We start from the raw sequence: 12,039 nt of genomic DNA on the forward strand, positions 1-12,039 counted from the left end.
GATTTGAAGCAGCTTATACAAATATAGGCTCTGCTTAAGAATAAAATAAACTGAAATGAGTTTGAGGAAAGAAAAAAAATATGGCTAAGAAAATATAGGCTGGGTGCAGTGGATCACGCCTGTAATCCCAGCACTTTGGGAGGCTGAGGTGGGAGAATTATTTGAGGCCAGGAGTTTGAGACCAGCCTGGACAACATAGTGAGACCTTGTCTCTAGAACAAACAACAAATTAAAATTAGTTGGGCATGGTAGCATGTGCATGTAGTCCCAGCTACTCAAGAGACTGAAATGGGAGGATGGCTTGAGCCCATGAGGCCACGGTTGCAGTGAACTATAGTCACACCACTGCACGGCAGCCTGGGAGACAGAGGGAGACCCTGTCTCAAAAAATAAATAAAAAAGAAAATATGATGGTTTGCTAGATAGATATATGTATATGCATATTTCAATATGTGTGTGTGTATACATATACATACATACCCAGTAGCCCAATTCACTTGCAAGCAGTGGAGGATTAAAAAAGACTGAGCCTCCTCACAGCCAGTGCAAAGACCAGTCATTGCTACCTGGTGATTGGCGTTTGACTTATAGTCAGCAGCCTATGCTGGGCTAGAGGGAAGGGGTGGAAAGCAAGCTTGACTTATAGCCAGAGCAGTGTATGCAGCCATATAGTGAATGCCTTCATTTGCACCCTTAACTCTGAATATTCACTTTTAAAACATCCATCCGTCATCCATCCAGTGAGCTCAGGAGAGTGGCTGCTTAACTTCTGGGGTGAGTAATTCATCTACAGATTCACCTACCCCAAGCAAAGTGGTTAATATCTAAATTCAAAGGCTGCATTTGCTCTACAGAAACCACTTGCAGAGTCGGCTGCCTTGGTAATGTATTGCCCTAGGCAACTGCTTGTTCTGACTCTGTTCTTTTCCCAGCTGGAGTCATTGTTCTGACTTATTTGTATGAATTAATGCTTCTTGGGTACCCAGAAACCTATTCCCAGAGCTCACTCATTAGTCAAGTTGTTTTTTTCACTCATCAATTGTGTTCTCTTTAAACTAGCTAATCTAAAGAAAAGCAAGTTAACTAATTTGGAGAAGGGTGTTTAAATCATTGTAACATAATGTTTTCATGAAAAGTACTTCTGTGAATGAGAGTAAGGTTGTGTGTGTGGATGATCCAAGAGGTCCTGGAATTTGAAGACTGAGTCCTTAACTGGTGTTCTCACATAGACATTTTCTTCCTTCCTTTCCTTCTTTTCCTTCCTTTCCTTCTTCCTTTCCTTCCTTTCCTTCCTTTTCTCTCTCTCTCTCTTTCTTTCTTTCTCTCTTTCTTTCTTTGAAACAAGGTCTTGCTCTGTCACCCAGCCTGGAGTGCTGTGGCAAGATCTCAACTTACTGCAGCATCCACCTCCCACACTCAAGCTATCCTACTACCTCAGTCCCAAGTAGCTGGAACTACAGGTGTGCACCACCACGCCGGGCTAATTTTTTTTTTAATTTTTTTTTTTTAATTTTTTATAGAGATAGGGTCCCACTATGTTGCTCAGGCTGGTCTTGAATTCCTGGGCACAAGCAATTCTCCTGCCTCGACCTTCCAAAGTGCCGGGATTACAGGTGTGAGCCACCATACCCAGGCCTCACCTGGACTTTCTTTCCTCTTCACATGTTCTTCTTTGACAGCCGTGTCACATAAACAACTTCTGTCCTTGTTGAAAGAAAAAACTGTGAAATGCCAGGACAATAGGTGTGCAGAGGGTAGTGAGCTTGACATACATGAAATAGTCAAAGAATGGGCAGGACCAGCGGGCAGCTTGATTCGGCAGTGTGTATAATCATTGCTTTGTGATAATTTTTATAGTCACCATCTGCTTACTAATAATGTTTTTGAAACAGGACCTTAATTCAACCTCTACAGATTGCTTGTGTTAAATTATTTGGTCTATCTCACAACTGGTGAGAGCTTTTCAAAGAAAATTTTTTAATTCATTTATACAGAGTTGAATGTTTAAATTAGATGAACATATCATCACTTTTATTTTAGTCACAGTTTTCTTCTCTTGTTTTGATGTGCTGTTTGACTTTTTGCCTTGCCAACCCGGATTCAGCTGTCTTCAAAGTATCTTCAGCTATCATTTAAAAAATCAGCTTTCTTTTCTTTAGATAATTCTGCAACGTGGAGAATTAAAACAATATTGTCTAGTTGTGCTGTTGACTCTTGTGCAATCTTCAGGAAGCTAAATCATTTTCATGTGGCTGCTTAGGTTTCAGAGCAAGGTTCCCATAAGCATATGCTCTTTTTGGGGAATGATGATAATTCCGTCTGTTTTTCTTTCCTATTCTTCGTGATATAGAAAATATAAGCTGTACGGAGGATATAAATTACTAGGAGTCTATATGCCTTTAAAAATGCATCTCCTAGTCAAAAGATTTGTATTATTTTTGTTGAACAGTACAGCTTAGGAAAATAAACTATAAATCTATAAAACTGATATCTATCAAAATATTTTCTACGGGTTCTAATTTTTTCTTGTCCATCTGTTGCCACAAACTTACTAATGAGAAATAGCAATTATTATGAAAACACAAAAACCAAAGAGTGATTCCTTCCAGTTTTGGAATAGGTTATATTATTTTGTATGTCTTCATCTGAGGATGTAAAATATCAGTGGAAATCTCAGTGACTCTGTGAAGTAGATAATTTTATATTGTTTTGCAGATAAAGATAATGACATATTAAGAGGTTAATTAAGTCCTGGAATCATATCGTCACACCCAAAGGTGGATTTTAAAGTTCAAATTCAAGGATCAGAAGTACAATTTGCCACCAAACCACTTCAATAGGAATTTCCAGATTCTGACACCAAGGCTACATTTGACGTAAGGATCTGAAGGTTGACTGGCCAAAATTTTTCTCCATCTCTCCTGTCTTCCCTCCATTTAATCAAATACATTGTAGAATGAAAAATAGGTTTTGTAGCTGTCTTGCTCTCCCAAAAGTTTCATCTGTAAAACAGAGATTATAATACTAATACTTATCTCAGAGAGTCATTTTGAGGAGGAAATAATAACAGGTAAAGAATTTATTATACACCCAGGAACTTAGTAAGTACTGGAGAGTCAGCTCTCCACATCCCCAAGTCTTCATCCAAGGACTCATCCAACCTCTAGTAGAAAATAGTCAAAAAAAATACGAATAAAAAACAATGCAATATAACCCTATTTACATTGTAATAGGTATTATAAGATTACTTATAATTTAGAGATGATTTAAAGTATATGGGAAGATGTGCATAGGTTATATGCAAACACTATGCCATTTTATAAAAGGAACTTTAACATCTTGGATTTTGGTATTCATGAGGGGGTCCTGGAACCAATCCCCATGGATACTAAGAGATCGCTAGAAATGTTAACTATTATTATCATGATGATCAGCAAATGAAAGAATGAAATGAAGGGCGTGTAAACCTCTTAACTGCTGCAGGTTAAAAGAATGCTTGCTGGCTGGTGGGTGTGGGGATGCACCCTTATAGTACCAGCTACTCAGGAGGCTAAGGTAGGAGAATTGCTTGAGCCCAGAAATGTGAGGCCGGACTGGACAACATAGTGAGAAAGTGTCTACTGTTGTTTTCAAAAGACTGGAAGGAAGAGAATACTCTTCTGTGGACATACAAACCTTGGAGCAGAAATTCTATCAATACTATTATTATTATCTGCCTACCTATTACCTAGCCAATATCTGTATGTCAATTATCTATTATTATCTATTTTCTATCTGTTATTTATTATTATTGCCTATTACCCTATTATCCAAGAATAAAGTTTTTATCCTGTAATTGTCCCATTTACCCATGGCCAATTGACGAGGACCAAAGACTTTATCACAGGGACACCAGAAAAAACATTGAAGTGGTAGCCAGCAACCACTTAAGAAATTGCCAATATTTGATGTCATTTTAACTAAATAAGCAGCAATTTCATATGATTCAGCCTAGTAGACCTTGAATCCAGATACACCCAGGCAAAGGATTCAAAACCAAAGCAGACAGTCTATTTCTACCGTTTCTTCTCACTTACTTCCAAAATGTGAAACAACCATAGAGTAAAAAACAACAGAATAGGAAATAGTGATTAACCAGAGCTGTTGGAAGTTTAGAAAGTATTGATATAATTAATCCAATACAATTTCAGTTTGTTGCTTTTCCATTTTCAAAAACCATTTTAGATGTAGAAAATGACATTTTCTAAATATAAGTAAATATCACATTATTTTTTTTAAAAAAATTATAGCTAGCTATTTCTAGCATGAAAGCCCATTCTCTCTCTCTCTGTTTTTAAGACAGGGTCTCACTCTGTCACCCAGGCTGGAGTGCAGTGGCCCGATCATAGCCTGGGCTCAAGAGATCCTCCCACCTCAGAGTTCCAAGTAGCTAGAACCACAAGCCCGGGCCACCACATCTGGCTATTTTTTCTTTTTAATTTTTTGTAGAGACAGGATCTCACTAGGTTGCTCAGCCTGGTCCATTGTCTCTAAATGGGATACAGATATTTTAACAGTTTATCGTAGATCAGCTTTACTTTTACGGGACAAGGTTATTTTTAAATAAAATTCTCTACTGCTTTAGACTATATATTCTTGTTATGTGTTAAATATCTCTATTTTTGAAGAGAATTTTAACAAGATATTTTTATACCTTCCTTCTCGCTGTTTTCTGCTTCCTTAATTGGTCACCTAGCTAATGGAGCTTTCTATTTGAAACATTGCAGCTTCCCTGTCAAGGGGACGGAGTCAACATGCTGTAATTATAACTGTCTTCGAGGGTTGGATTATTATTCTGTCGATCTGACATTCATATAAACGGAGCAGCTACCCATTGTAGTGTATGTGCACTGTTCACCCAAACAGAGTAAACTCAGCCTGCTAACGACATGACGTGCCCTCCAACACACAATTATATTTCACGGCAGTTCAGAGGTTTTCTGATGTAACATCTGTAATACAATTTTCCCTGCCAAAGTTTTACAAATCGCACATTCTGGCAAATGATCAACGATACCGAGTCAACACTATTATTCATAGCTGGATCTCCTCAGGAAAATAGGTTGGAATATTAACCTGAAGTTTTCTGAAAAGCTCCCATGGTACCTTTGCTGAAGAGATGTTAAACCTAACAGCTCCTGATATGGAACCAGCGGTTTGAACTGTAACTCAGTTAGATAAGTTAATAGGGGAAGGCTATGATGTCATGATGCAGGAAATGACTAAATTTTTTTTTTTTTTTTGAGATGGAGTCTCGCTCTGTCACCAGGCTGGAGTGCAGTGGCACCATCTTGGCTCACTTCAACCTCCAACTCCCTGGTTCAAGCGATTCTCCTGCCTCAACCTCCCAAGTAGCTGGGATTACAGGCATAGTGCCACCATGCCCAGCTAGTTTTCGTATTTACAGTAGAGATGGGGTTTCACCATGTTGGCCAGGATGGTCTTGATCTCCTGACCTTGTGATCTGCCCGCCTCCCAAAGTGCTGGGATTATAGGCGTGAGCCACCGCGAAATGACTGAACATTACTTTGCAGTATTCCTGGAGTTAGGGAGGCGATATGGATGGCATTGTGAGGGCACCGATGGTAACCTAGGTCAGTGAGACTTTAAAGGGACCATTACTTTCTCCTTCTTTCTAGAGTTTCAGGCATTAAAAATGTTAACTTGTGGCTGGGCATGGTGGCTCATGCCTGTAATACCAGAACTTTGGGAGGCCAAGGCAGGAGGATCACTTGAGCCTACAAGTTCAAGACAAAGCCTGGGCATCGTGATGAAACCCTGTCTCTACAAAAAATACAAAAATGATCCAGGAGTGGTGGCATGCACCCCTGTAGTCCCAGCTGAAAGGCGGGAAGATCCCTTGAGCCCAGAAAGTTGAGCTACGGTGAGCCATGGTGCTGCCACTGCACTCCAGCCTGGGTGACAGAGCCAGACCCTGTCTCAAATAATAAAATAAAATAAAATCAAGTATTATCTTGTTCAAGATCCTGTTTCACAGCAGTCATTGATGAGACAAATGAAACATTTTGGGACACCTTAAAAAAAATCCCATCAGTGTGGCAGAACTAGTTTTATTATCCCACTTCCTGAAAAGCCATGAGACCTCATCAGCCATAGAAGAATCTATGTAAAGCTGAAAGAATTTGGCCCTTTAATGATGCACAAAGACGTGTGCATGGATTTTGCAAGTTCCTACTTTCACCTTTATAAATGCTGGGTTCCATCCATGTTTTAATTGATTGGAGTTTTAAACAAAATAAATACAGATACCATAGTATGTAATTTCAGAGACTTTTTTAAGTACAAAAATGTACTTGGGCCCCAAAATGTGTTAGGGCTATGTGCTGCAATTGATCTTTCACAGTATGAGAAATCCAGGCCCCAGCTGACCTGGGAGTTAAGAATGATTTTTTTACATTTTTAAAGGGTTGTAGAAAAGGAAGAAGAATCGGCAGAGACCGTTTGTGGCTAGCAAAGCCTAAAATATTTCCTAATCGATCCTTTGCAAAAAAAGTTTGCCCACTCCTGTAGTCAGCAGCTCCCCTACTGTGCACAGTCTGTGTGCCATCTCATCTAGTAAAGGTGAGTAAAACCATCCCTGCCCCTAAGCAATTTACAATCTGCATCTAAGGGGCAAGAGCCTAGTAAGCAAAAGGCGAAAGAAGATGGCGCCAGATAAGGGCTTCAAAGGAAGAGAGACCAGGCTTGGTGGGGAAATAGGGAGTGGCTTCTTAGCAGGTTTTCTTTAGATGAACTTTGAAGATAAAAAGAGATTTTGATGAATAAGAGTGGGTGAGATGGAGAGGGGTCAGCACTATGTCCTGGAACCAGTGAGGGATTCCATTTCAGAAGCACCTGGGGAGGCTAGAGAGTAGATTCCAAGACTGGAAAGCGAGGAAAGGGTCCTAGGCTGGAGGCCATCATGAGGAGTGTATACAGAGGGAGAGGAGAGATTCCCGCACTTAGAGGCCAAAAGGACAACAGTTTGCATTTTACTTTGGTGTTGGAAAGAACCGTAGTCTCATATGGTTACCCGGAAGTGTTTTATGATAATCAGTGAAAAATGAGGAAAACAGTCTCTCTCAGGCTGAGCACCTAGGAAATGAGTGGCTCTTGGCTGTAAGCCAATGAACAACATTAATATATGCAGTTACCAAGTCACCATTAACACATAAAGCACTGCAGGGTTTCCATCTATTCATCAGAATTCTTGAAAGTCCTATTTTAAGGCAGTTCAAACAGAGGCGAGGCAGCTGAACTTGGTGAGGCTGCCAGGAACACTGAGTTCTGCCTCTGAATTTGCCCCTGACTCAGTGCCTGACCTTCGGCAAGAACTCAACGTCTCACTATCTCAGTTTCCTCAGCCATAAAATGGGGATAACAGACCTTAGCCTCCTCATAGGAGTGTCATAAATGTCTACAAAAACCTTTCAAGGTAAGTGCTCCTGGAAACGGACAAGATGGGGAGGGTTCTTTTTCAATCATCTAGGGGGGAAAATGAGGTTATCAAAATTAAAATAGGAGACTACTTTGTAAAACAGAAATGATTGTGGACGAATGATGCAAAGCCTACAGGTGAGTAAAGGTACCCATAGTCTACTAGTCAAAATCTGTCTGCTCAACCTTCTGGGCTCAAGGGATCTTCCCACCTCTCAGCTGGGACTACAGGGGTGCATGCCACCACTCCTGGATAATTTTTGTACTTTTTGTAGAGACAGGGTTTCACCATGGTGCCCAGGCTTTGCCTTGAACTCCTAAGCTCAAGTGATCCTCCTGCCTTGGCCTCCCAAAAAATCTCTGTCAAAATTCTAAATTAACGTCAGGACATCTTTGTTATTTAAGGATGGAAGAGAATATTCAAAATCAGACAGGACCACCTTAGAGAATGTGGTCTCACATATCTGTTCTATCTGCATTTTCAAACTTGGAATATTCTGCTCAATTCTCCTGGGTATTATTCAGTTATAAAGGTGCAGAGGGAAGCATCTCTCCTTCTGCGCTTTCTTTACTCTGTAGATTTTCCTAATCTGTCCTAGAGAGGGACTGTGGCAGGGTCTGCAGACACAAGGGCTGCCTTGTAGCCAGCCATCTTTGTATCACCTGTGCCATTGGCCGTTGGTGGCCGAGGAAGACACTAAAGTCTCTCAAGAAAGCTGAAGACCCAACCCCGAGATGTGGCCACACTGCACCTGGAGCAGACAATTGGGCTAGAAGACAAGTTCTGCTCTGCTCTGGAAAGTATGAGTGGTAAAATATTTCTTAGGATCCTACTGAGAACACTTGCCATTTTAACCTTCTCTTTCTCTCTCTCCTTTTCTTTCTTAAATAAATTTTTACCTTACAGTTGTCCAGAGAGGAAAGATAGGCCAAAATAGTTCAATATGTTGTCTTACTGGGAGGACAACAACTTAAGCCACAAAGCCCTGAGTTTGACCCTAGAACTCTGTGGCTACTGATGACTCATCTTGAAAATTATCAGATTGAATCTTCTCTACTGGTTTGATAACAACTGATGAGTGGAAAAAGAACACCAATCAGATGCGCATGCTTAATAAGCAGCCTCCTTATCCCCCTCTGCAAATTTGTTCTTTGGATCATCTACACTTCCCTGTATGTTGAAGAAGATATGCTATCCATGCAATCCTTGTGGAGTGCTTGATTAAAAAGTGGATAAACGGTCTTCGGGCCCTTGAAGTCTGGTGACTGTGTGAAGAGGGGAATGAGGCAGAAGTAGCAGTCAGTGGTGGCTGAAGTAGGAGAAAGTACTTGCTAAAGAAATCTTGATTTTTCTGTGGCTTTTCTGTGCAATTGGGTGGCTAAGTAGGAAAGCCATTGGAACTTCACTATATCAATTCTGCTTTTCTTGTTTTTTGGAACTCTAAGTCACCAAGGCTCCCTGCCACCCTATCCATCTATAACTTTTCATCACTTTTTCCTCAAAGTAAGAAGTGTGTCCCAGAAAATGTGCCTTTGTGACTCAGCAACATTTCAAATCCATCTGAGCCTTCCCAGCGTTCCAAAAGAAATACTGATTTGAATTCAGCTGCTTAAAAAACCATTCTCTAAGCAGACAGCTTGAAACTTCCTTACAGCAATAGTTTAGGCTCTGGAGGGGAAATCGGTTTGTTTTCAATTGTTTTAATTTTTCAGTTAATTCTTTCACTACCTGATTATATATGATCTTTTGAGCCCAATACTCTGCTAAATTAACCTTGACTTTCTCTCTCTCTCTCTCTCTTTCTCTCTTTCTCTCTTTCTTTTTAAGAGAACCTTGCTCTGCCGCCCAGGCTGGAATGCAGTGGCACAATCTCGGCTCACTGCAAACTCTGCCTCCAAAGTTCAAGCAGTTCTCCTGCCTCAGCCTTCCGAGTAGCTGGAATTACAGGCACCCGCCACCATGCCCGGTTAATTTTTGTATTTTTAGTTAAGATGAAGTTTCACCCTCTTGGTCAAGCTGGTCTCGAACTCCTGACCTCAACCTTGGCCTCTCAAAGTGCTGAGATTACAAGCATGAGCCACCATGCCTGGCCTTACCTCGATTTTTTTTTTGAGACAGAGTCTCACTCTGTTGCTCAGGCTGGAGTGTAGTGGCTCAATCTTGGCTCACTGCAACCTCCATATCCCGAGTTCAAGAGATTCTCCTGCCTCAGCCTCCCAAGTAGCTGGGACTACAGGTGTGGGCCACCACGCCTAGCTAATTTTTTGTATTTTTACTAGAGAGGGGTTTCACCATGTTGGGCAGGCTGGTCTTGAACTCCTGACCTCAGGTGATCCACCCACCTCGGCATCCCAAAATGCTGGGATTACAGGCGTGAGCCACCACGCCCGGCCCTACCTTTGATTTTTAAGTCAAGAGGGAACAAGTCCACATTTCTATTCAGTTAAACTATATACCTTTGGACGTTGAATCACTTTTAGAACCGCAGTAAAAATCATGTATGAATGACCCACAATGTCACTCCAACAGGAAGGTGTGTATATGTGCACAAAAACATTAAATTGTTCACATCCGCGCTATTCATAATAGTCAAAAACTGGAAACAACTCAAACATCCATCAACCGTAGAATAGATAAATAAATCATGATATATTCATAGCATGGAACATGACAGTGAGAATAAATGCTACACACAACAGATATGAATTTCACAAACAGAATGCTGAGCAACAGAAGCCAGACACAGAAGGATATACATTTATGAATCCATTTGTATGAAGTTCATAAACAGACAAAATTAGTCAGTGGAGATCATTCTCATAGAAGTCTGAAGAGTGGTTGCCTTTAGGGAGGGGAATGTAGTGACTGAAGTGGGTATAAGGGGTTTCTGGGGTTTGGTGATGTCACACAAGCATATTCACTCCGAAAATTCATTGAGCTGTGCAGTAATGATTTTTCAAACTTTTATATATGTATGATATGCTTCAATAAAGCTTTGCTTAAAAACATGCATAGTCATTGCTATGGTGTGAATGTTTGTGTCCCCCCATTCACCAAATTCATCTGTTGAAATCCTAACCCCCAAGGTGATGACATTAGGAGTTGAGGCATTTGGCGATGATTAGGTAATGAAGGTGGAGCGCTCATGAATGGGATTCATGCCCTTATGAAAGAGGCCAGGGGAGGTGGTTCACCCCTTCCGTCATGTGAGGACACAGTGAAAAGATGGCCATCTATGAACCGGTAAATGGGTTCTCACCAGAGACAGAATCTGCCAGCACCTCGATCTTGGATAGCTCAGCCTCCAGCAGAGTAAGAAAATTAAATTCTATGTATAAGCCACACAGTTTATGGTATTTTACTATAGCAGCCCAAATGGACTAAGAGAGTCATTATTATCAGGTATAGTTTAGTGTTACCACTCATCATCAGAATGAAAGTGATCAAATATTGTGTGAATGCTTATAAGGTGCAAATGACAGGAGACCCAACTCAAAATGATCGAAGGGATTGGAAAACTTTTCCTTTAAAGGAATAAATAGTAAACATTGTAGTTTCTGCAGGCCATGTGGCCCCTTGTCTTTACTACTCTGTGTTGTTGCATGAAAGCACCCATAAACAATGTGTAAACAAATGAACATGCCAGGGTTCCAATAAAACTTTACCTTTAAAAACAAGTGGTGAGCAGGATTTGTAGTTTGCTGACCTCTAGTTTAAACAATCACTGAATTTATTACACAAGTAACAAGAAGTTCCAGGCAATGTAAGCTTCAGGGTTAGTTGATTCAGCAGCTTCACATCTCAATCCAGGAGCTCAATTCATTCCATCTGCTTGCTCAACTTTGTGCAGGCTGTGTCCCCAGTCTTGGTCCCTCCCGGTCATAAGATGACCACAGTCCTCCACACATGTCTTCATGCAACAGTGTCCAAAGGCCACAAATGTCTCTTTCCTGTGTCCCCTTTCTAGGACCATGGAAAGCTTTCTCTCTCTTTCTTTCTTTCTTTCTTTCTTTCTTTCTTTCTTTCTTTCTTTCTTTCTTTCTTTCTTTCTTTCTTTCTTTCTTTCTTTTTCTTTCTTTCTTTCTTTCTTTCTTTCTCCTTCCTTCCTTCTTTCTCTCTCTCTCTTTCTTTCTTCTTTCTTTTTTCTTTCTTTCTTTCTCCTTCCTTCCTTCTCTCCTTTCTCTCTCTCTCTTTCTTTCTTCTTTCTTTTTTCTTTCTTTCTTTCTCCTTCCTTCCTTCTCTCTCTCTCTCTTTCTTCTTTCTTCTTTCTTTCTTTCCTTCTTTCTTTCTCTCTCTCTTTCCCTCTCTCTCTCTCTCTCTTTCTTTCTTTCACAGTCTCATTCTGTCACCCAGGCTGGAGTGCAGTGGCGTGATCTTGGCTCACTACAACCTCCACCTTCTGGATTCAAGCAATTCTCCCACCTCAGTCTCCAAGTAAGTAGCTGGGATTACAGGCACCCGCCACCACACTCAGTTAATTTTTGTATTTTTAGTAGAGACGGGGTTTCACCATGTTGGTCAGGCTGGTCTCAAACTCCTGTCCTCAGGCGATTGGCCCACCT

General features: G+C 40.8%; 1 long non-coding RNA gene across 1 annotated transcript; it reads left to right on the forward strand.

The window, feature by feature from the left end:
* Positions 1 to 648: 648 nt before the first annotated feature.
* On the forward strand, positions 649 to 10,484 carry LOC112618570. Its single transcript, XR_003118100.1, has 3 exons — positions 649 to 774; positions 6,466 to 6,621; positions 8,384 to 10,484. It is a non-coding gene; the product is annotated as an uncharacterized LOC112618570 (long non-coding RNA).
* Positions 10,485 to 12,039: the final 1,555 nt, after the last annotated feature.

The sequence above is a fragment of the Theropithecus gelada genome, chromosome 2 (genome assembly GCF_003255815.1).
Source record: "Theropithecus gelada isolate Dixy chromosome 2, Tgel_1.0, whole genome shotgun sequence".
Taxonomy (NCBI): Eukaryota; Metazoa; Chordata; class Mammalia; order Primates; family Cercopithecidae; genus Theropithecus; species Theropithecus gelada.